Genomic DNA, 8,383 nt, shown 5'->3' on the forward strand with positions numbered 1-8,383 from the left:
CCCAGAACTCTAATTGGTGAATGTCAATTTTTTTCTTGGATATCATGACCTCATCAATAAATATTCATTCTTCCCAAACTACATAGAATCATTAAAAGATATTACTGAGTCAACTGACAAAAGTCAAGGGACATCTCAGATCACTTCACTGTTGGAAGCTGATTATGGAGAAGTGGAAATTTTCCTTGATAAGAAATATTAGCCACTAGGACAGTCATCTAAGTAAGTTCAACAAAGTTACATTGGATTACCTTTCAGAATGATAAGACCACTTACACCTGCCACTTTTAAAAGGCTACCTTTTTGGAACATTTTTTTCCCTATGTTTCTGATCTGGGCACTACTGGGGGTACTTCCTGCCCACGCCAGTGAATCAAGACCAGCAGATTCTCTCCAAGAACTGTAGCATTTTGAAGTACTTGACATCATCCCCAAACTGGTAGAAAACAGGAAGAATTATAAGAATTACAGTTTTGATAGGTTTGTTTTACTATAGCCACAAAATCTTTCATAAAATCATAATAGTATTTTTAATATTGTAGATATTTTATTTTCTTATTCTGACCCATTTTGCAATATGCAACCATATTTTATTATTTTTAAAATTGTGGTTTATACCATTCTTAGACATATTGTCCAGGTTGTTGTTTGGTTTTGCACTTAGCAGAATTAGAAGTCTAGTTTAAAGGATTATTTCTTAAAATATGTTTGCTACTATATGGACAATTAATTTCTTCTATGTAATATAGAGATTTGTATACTAACTTCAAATTGAAAGTATGTGGCAATGAAGCTTATGAGTAGAGAACCTTGTTTGTGTGCGCAAGTAAATATTTTCATGGTGAAGTCAAATACATTTGCATATTTAGAGATACATTTGCATGTACAAATATGGGTTTCAAGTACCCAATAGAATTGAACTACATAAACACATATGGTAATATAATCCAATATAGTTCTCAGATTCTTCTCTAGGTAAAGTATCAAGAATGAATGAGCTCATTAGTTCCACAATAACCAATTCTTCCTTCTCAAAGTATCTTATTTTAAAATATGAGGTTCCTACATTTTTGCAAACTATTGAAATTAAAAACAAATAAATTAAACAAAAAAAGACTTTTAAAATAATTTTGGATGGCTAATACAAAAAATATTTTCTTTAATTATAAGAAAAGTACAATAGAATGTTTTTGTTGTTGTTTTAAGAAAGATTTTCAATTCCCTCTAAGAAATTTGTGTAAAAACATATTAAGCAGCTATTGAATTTGGCACTAAATTCATCAAAGCTACTTTCTGAAAGTAAGAGTGATTTTTTTGGAAGACATAATAATTCTCTTCTACCATGAAATTGATACTTATAGATTGAAATTCCTTTCAACCTCTTGCCTCTATCAGGCCTTAAGTTTTAATACTTTGTTGAATAATTTGTCTCATTTTAGGCACTCACCATTATTGAATACTAAGAAAAAGGAAACTGGTTCTTCAATTGGGATAATTTTTTTAAATGTAAAATATCTTTCTTCAAGCATAACTTTTCCTAATTAATAGTATCTTTCCAAAATTACCTTTAAAATATAAAGTCTAAAAGTGCCTTTAAGGAAATTTGATCAATTTTTTTAGGGCTCAAAAATGATTTTATTAAAAATTTGGAAACAATAAATTCATGTCTAACTTTTTTTTGTAATACTAATCTCTGAACTAATAATGTCTCTTAGGTTCTCATTCAATGATGTGTAATCATTGAATAAATATATTCAGACACCCTCCAAAACAAGCAATTGTGAAATTTAACAAGGCTTATTTGGGCTCACAGCATAATTTTTTTCAAAATGTTTTCTTATTATTTTAGACTGTAAGCAAAGGATACATACATAATTTGTATAAATTAATATGTTTCCATATTCTGCTTCTTTTACTATCATTCTCCATAAAACACTAAAACTTTACTAAGCAGATCAGATTCATTCACCAAGCAATTAGTCTGTCATTCTGAATTAAGTGGCATTCACTGTGTAATGAGCAGGAGAGAGAGGGGTTGAAACTCAAGGGACCTGCTTTAAGGACACTGAAAACTACTGTAAGAACACTGAAGAAATATGCAAAAATGATCTATTATTTCCAAAATGGTTTATCAAAATCTTAAATTGTGCATCCCAACAAATGTAAGGAAATGATCAGATATGAATGACACTTGAAACCATGGATTTGGAGATCATTTTAATTGTCATGGAGAAGCACAAATGAGCAGAGGAAGGGGCAGGCAGGTGTTTTAAACAGAAGGAATGATCTCAGCACAGAAATGGAGAAGGAAATTAGGACACTTAGGCAGAAGTCAAACCATAATCAAAAGCTGCTCTAAGCTTGTTAAGACTAAAAGTTGAGGACACTCAATGCTCAAGGAAAATGGAACCATGCCAGCTGCCCATCATGCGGAGGGTTATCACTCAAGGCAGCTTTGTTGCATTGACTAGCTTCTGTAACCACAATAGGGTCAAAGCCCAGTCATTCATCACATTATTCTTTTCACATGATCGCTACCATTGTTTAAAAAAAACTCAATGAGAAACCATCTTAACCTCACCCTAGACTCAGAATTGTAAGGAAAAAAGTTAAACAGTATCCAACTATGCCCATATCAAAATGTCAAGACATGACCTTATGTTCGCAACCTGATTTAAAATTAATGCTGTCCCAATTACAGTAATGAACCTTGTATTCTGGAAAACACCAGAGTCTCTAATGACCATGAAGCAGGTGATTGCAAGTGTACTATTCCAAAGGAGGCCAAGTGAAAAAAAAGTATTAAGAGGTGGGGAAAGTCTGGAAGAGAAACTTTCCGTCTCAAACTCAGCTTCCCATTCAAAGAATTCTTCAGTGGCCCATGTTCTCATTCCCAGGAGCTGGCTGCATTTAACTTCTGGCCAGAGTCCCAGCATTTCTGTCATTTTTTACCATTTTTTACTGGTCCACAATGATGGAGATTCACACATAAAAGGATATTTAGAGTAAATGTGCACAAATATGGGCATCTTCTCTTCATCTGTTTATGAATGCATGATTACCATGTCCACCCAATAAAAGAAGTAGGGAACATAGAAGTTCTAGTAGATCATCTTGCCAACTTTTTTCTCTTGGTTCACTTAACAGTCCAGGAGGCTATCAAATGAAACTGTCCACTTAAGGGCATCTCCAAAGTCAATTGGAATTGGAGTAGATGCCTAGCCATCCGGGCTTTATGATTCATTATATGACATCCTTCATCATCACATGTCACCTCCCAGTATGTCTTTCTCCTAGAATTAAAAATCACAATGATACTGATTTCAGGGTGGGAAAAAAATACTTGTTTACTTTTTCTTTGACACATTCATATGCAATGATTCCTTTTGTTGCTATTAATAAGTGGAAGACTCGTCCAGCTGAATTCCCTCGTGTGTGTGTGTGTGTGTGTGTGTGTGTGTGTGTGTGTGTGTGCACATGCACCTGGCTGGACTGAAATCTCAGGATCATCTATACCTGACAAGCCTGATACACTATGCTAGTGAGTCCTAATGGGTAACATACATCCTCTGTGGCCTACTTGAGGTTTGTTCCATCATGGGGGGACAAAGTGTTCAAGTTTATGCCAGCGCTGGATGTAAGGACTTCTTCAAGTGAAACAGAGCCCATCAATCTCCTCAGAATCATAATCAAAACTCTGGAAATGTTTGGCCAAACCCACTGCTTTTCTTATGAGTTAGAAACCTTTTTTATCACTAATGGATATGAAACAGATCATGCAGCATGTTGAATAGCAACAGGCTGATGCATAACAACAGATAGTCTCAGACATATTTCCTTCACCTCTTGGTTGGCAGACATTGTAAGATTTGAATATACACCAGAAAAGTTCCTCACATCTCTTTCTATGGAGCTAATTCACTGGTGGTGAAAATGTTAACAATCTTAGAGTGCTGGCTCTGGAAAACGCTGAAGTTATCAAAAGCACTCAGTTATTTCACTCAGCATAATACCCTCTGGATCCATCCACGTTGTCTCGATATCAAGACTTCATTTTCTTATAAGGCTGAGTAATATTTCATTGTATATATGTACCATGTCTTCTTTACCCATTTATCTGTTAATAAGACACTTAGGTTGCTTCTGTATCTTCGTTATAGCAAATAATGCTACAATGAATATATGATTTCACTTATATGTGGAATCTAAAAAATTAACAAACAAACTTATAGATGCAGAGAACATTTTGATGGTTGCCAGATGGGAGAGGGGTTAGAGGGATGGGTGAAAAGGGGGACGGGTAAAATAATAAATAAATAAATAAATAAATAAATAAATAAATAAATAAATAAATAAATGGAAAAGGGGGTAAAAATAAAAAGGGGAAGGGATTAAGATGTACAAGTTGCCAGTTAAAAAAAGAGTTTGGGGTTGTAAAGTATAGCATAGGCCCTATAGGGAATATAGTCAATTATATTGTGAAAATTATGTATGGTATCTGATAGGTACTAGACTTATCAGGGTGATCACTTTATCAGTTATATAAAGGTATAATCAGTATGTTGCACACCTGAAACTAATATAATTTTGTATGCCAACTGCAATTAGTTTTTTTAAATCACCTAATATTTCCTATTGCATCCAAAATATGTAAACATTTATCCAAGTGAATACTGTTTCTCAGTCTTGATTAATAATTTGGTAGTTGAAAGTGTTCTCATCTCAAGCACCTAATGTTGTGATTTATAGTGAAGCATTTTCAACCTCAGAACTACATCTCTAAGGTATATTAGGGTCCATAGTGCATTCTCACCCTGGCTGCATGCTAGCATTGCCCAGAAAGCTCTCACTAAACACCTACACTCAGGATCCCATTCCCAAAGACTCTGATTTAATTGGCCTTGGATGGAACCAGGCATTGGTACTTTTTTATAAGTCCCCAGAAAAATTCTAATTTATAGCCAAGGTAAGTTGATGAGCAAAGGACTAAAGTCAACAAGCTGAATCTGAAATGAATGATATGTGTTGGTATATTATAATAGTGTGTAGGCCTTTGTTAGAAGACTTTCAGAAACTTCTAGAAGACAATTTCTCTACTATTCTACTTACTGCTCCCTGCATATCTCAGAGATCAGGGGCTCCTTGGTATAAACATGTATGTGAGAGGTAGCCCAGTATAGTAGTTAAGGAGACAGCTTTTAAATTCTTGGGTTTGAATCCTTACTCATGTTACTTAGTGGTGCAAACTTGGTCAAGCTATTTAGTCCCTCTATCCTTCAACTTTTCCTCCCATAATGTGGTAATCATAGCTCCAGTTGAAAGGATTACGTGCCTCAATATGAATGAAACACTTGCTTTGGTGCCTGGCCCATAGGTAGCTCTACAAAGGTATTAGTTATTACTACCCCTAAGCTTTCATTAACTGAACAATAAGGATACACAAAAATCCAAGCCTGAGTGGTCAATGCATAAATAAGGTTTTAAACATAAAGAGTTGACTTTTGTTTTCTCTATTGTAGACCTACCATTCAATGAGCTTTACAAACTTGGAATTCTACACAGAACTCAGCCACGTGAAGTTTTCTTTCATGGTAAAGACTGTGTGCTTTCTGCCAGTATTTGCAAATTTGGGGTCAGTTATAATTATATGTTTACTGACAGCATTATTGCGATACTATGAAAACTATAGTTTTCAAAGCAGTGCTGTATTCCCAGATGTCTTGTGTACTTCTCTGGCAGTTATGGTGATATTTGGAGTGTAAACATTACGTAAACCCAAAATTTAAATTTCCATTTCTACAATAACAGGATTGATATGTTGTGGGTCCAAAGTGCTAGTTCAAAAAAAAAAAATTAAAAGCCTCTAGTGTAAGCATAGAGCTTTGCTTAGCTAGTTACTTACTTCATTGCTCGACAAAATATCATTGCGAAACTATGTTGGTGCATGCCATCCACATGGCTTAGACTTTTGTACTCCACTGGCTCTAAAGTAGTGTTTTGTTTCTAATCCTGAAGGGGTATTTTCTTCAGGGGGTTGGAATAAAGGTTTCAGTCATGTGAGGCAGCATAAGAAAATCTTCCTGCTGCTGGAAGACCCGATTATTTTGTAGCCTAACGTGAAGAGAACTTAGACTTCATTTAACTTCAATGTGATTGAATTTTGACATCGTTTCTTTCCCAGGAGCCATGGTTTCTAATGTCAGAAACTTCCTTCCTTCAAGGCAGGAGCTTCCTTTTGAGAACGATGAACTGCAGGCTTCTTCTGTAAAGGGCCATGTATAAATATTTTAGGCCATAGGTTCTCTTGTGAAAATCACTGACTCTGCTGTTGTAGCAAGAAAGCAGCCATAGACAATACATTCACGAATGAGTGTGCCTGGTGTGGTAGGCTCCCAAAGGTACCCAGGTCCTAATCCCTGCAACCTGTTAATGTTACCTTATGTGGCAAGAGGGACTTTGCAGATGTGATTAACTCAAGGATCTTAAAATATGGAGATTGTCCTTTAAACAATAGCATCCTAAGCATTCCTCCACTGTATTAAATGCCATTGAAAGGGTAACTTAAGATACTGCGTTTATTTTATTTATAATATTAGTTAAATATACAATTTTCTTCATTTAAAAATGTGATTATGTTCATGTGCTATTTTAAGGAGATTTTATTTTTGTTTTCCTACCTTTCACCCAATATCAGCTCCTCCATAAAGTAGTCCATATTGCATCCCAGTAGTTATCTTCCCATATGTTTTCTATGTCTACATAATCTTATCTATGACATAGACATATAAATGTGTACAGAAATATACAGTTATTTTCTTTGTCAGAATAAGTTTATATTGCTTTATCTAGATGGAGTCATAGCATAAATACTTTCTGAATCTTGCTTTTTACTCACCGATACCGCATGAAAACCCTGGTTAAACTGGCCAGACATCGATTTGCCATAATTAATTTATTCCCTTATTAATGAACATTAACTTTATGTCCAATCAATTACATGATGGTTTAATAGTGGTAAATGCTCCAATACCACATTGTTATAATTCCTTCTATTTAAGTTTTCAAGTCTTTTCCACATTTTTATTTCTATTTAAATATGCCTATGAATATTTACACATGATTATAGTTCACGTATCTCTAATTCTTTTTTTAGGATAAATTCTTAGATATGAATTTATATGACTAAGAGACACTAACTTTTTAAGAAATCTTACTAAATACTAGTAGTGCCAAATTTCTTTCCGGAAAAGTAGAATTTCCTCCCCACACACACAGAGTACATGAGAGTGCCAAGAGCACACTGCACTTCGGTGAGGTACACATTTGAGCATTGCCTAAAGCGATTATGCAGCTTTAAGGGAAGAGGCCTTATAACCCTAACAGAGCCCTGGTTGTGATGTACCTGAGTTGATTTGAACAAAGCAATTAGGCCAGACTGGCTAGGATTCTTGTGATCTAATTTTCTATTGTCATGGTTATCTTTAATCAATAAATGTCCAAAAAAGTCACCAAGGCACTTGTATCATATTTCATTGGATGGCAACAAATCCTCATTGAAAAATCAATTTTTGACCAACTTAAGACTTTTTCCCATTTTCCAACATCTTTCCAATCTATAATAGGCATTTCCTTTCTAAATATGTAGACTGAAATGATGTATGTGAACTTCAGTTGCAAACAACATTATTGGGTGTCAATTTATAACCTCTGGCATTCAGGAGAAAGACAATTATGATTCCTACTAACCACTATCCTATAAGGTTTTGCTTAAAAGACATCTGTGCTCCAGCCCTTCACCTTGTGTCCTACCTAATACATAGTTTTCCACCAGGCATATGATGAAAGCCTGTTTATATGCCTTCTCTGGACCTTGGACATCAGAATAAGTTTGCAGAAGTTGCTAAATTCCTTAAAAGGCAGCACCCTAGATGAACTCTGTAGAAAAATTTATGTTTTAAAGAGTGTTGGGTGGAGTTAACTGGCAGTTATTCAGAAAACAAGATAAACTTCATTGAGTTAGGCACTTTGAACTTTCTGATCATTTTTCAGTCTCTCCTTTCAAAATTAGGAGATCTGGGAAGTTTTTCTTTCCTGTGACAAATACTATTACGCATAAAGGAAACACAGGACACATTTGCTTATGTAACATAATTCCTAAATTGAAAAAAAATTTCAATAATCACAATCTAGTTTTAGACAATTTCCATTTTTGAGAAAATGCAATTCAGTGATTATCAGAGCAATTAGCTCAAGGATAAGCCTGAGAATATTGCATTTGGCTAGACCAGTTATAACATCATCAGGGAATAAAGCTAATCGTGCTTCAGACAAGCCCGCTATTCAGACATGGATGATCTTTTACATCAATAGATGACATCATGAT

The 8,383-nt window shown here is 34.8% G+C and overlaps 1 pseudogene; it reads right to left on the reverse strand.

Moving 5' to 3' along the window:
• Positions 1 to 320: 320 nt before the first annotated feature.
• Positions 321 to 424, reverse strand: LOC118677963 (annotated as a pseudogene).
• Between the last annotated feature and the right edge of the window lie 7,959 nt (positions 425 to 8,383).

The sequence above is a fragment of the Myotis myotis genome, unplaced genomic scaffold, assembly GCF_014108235.1.
Source record: "Myotis myotis isolate mMyoMyo1 unplaced genomic scaffold, mMyoMyo1.p scaffold_m19_p_2, whole genome shotgun sequence".
Lineage (NCBI taxonomy): Eukaryota > Metazoa > Chordata > Mammalia > Chiroptera > Vespertilionidae > Myotis > Myotis myotis.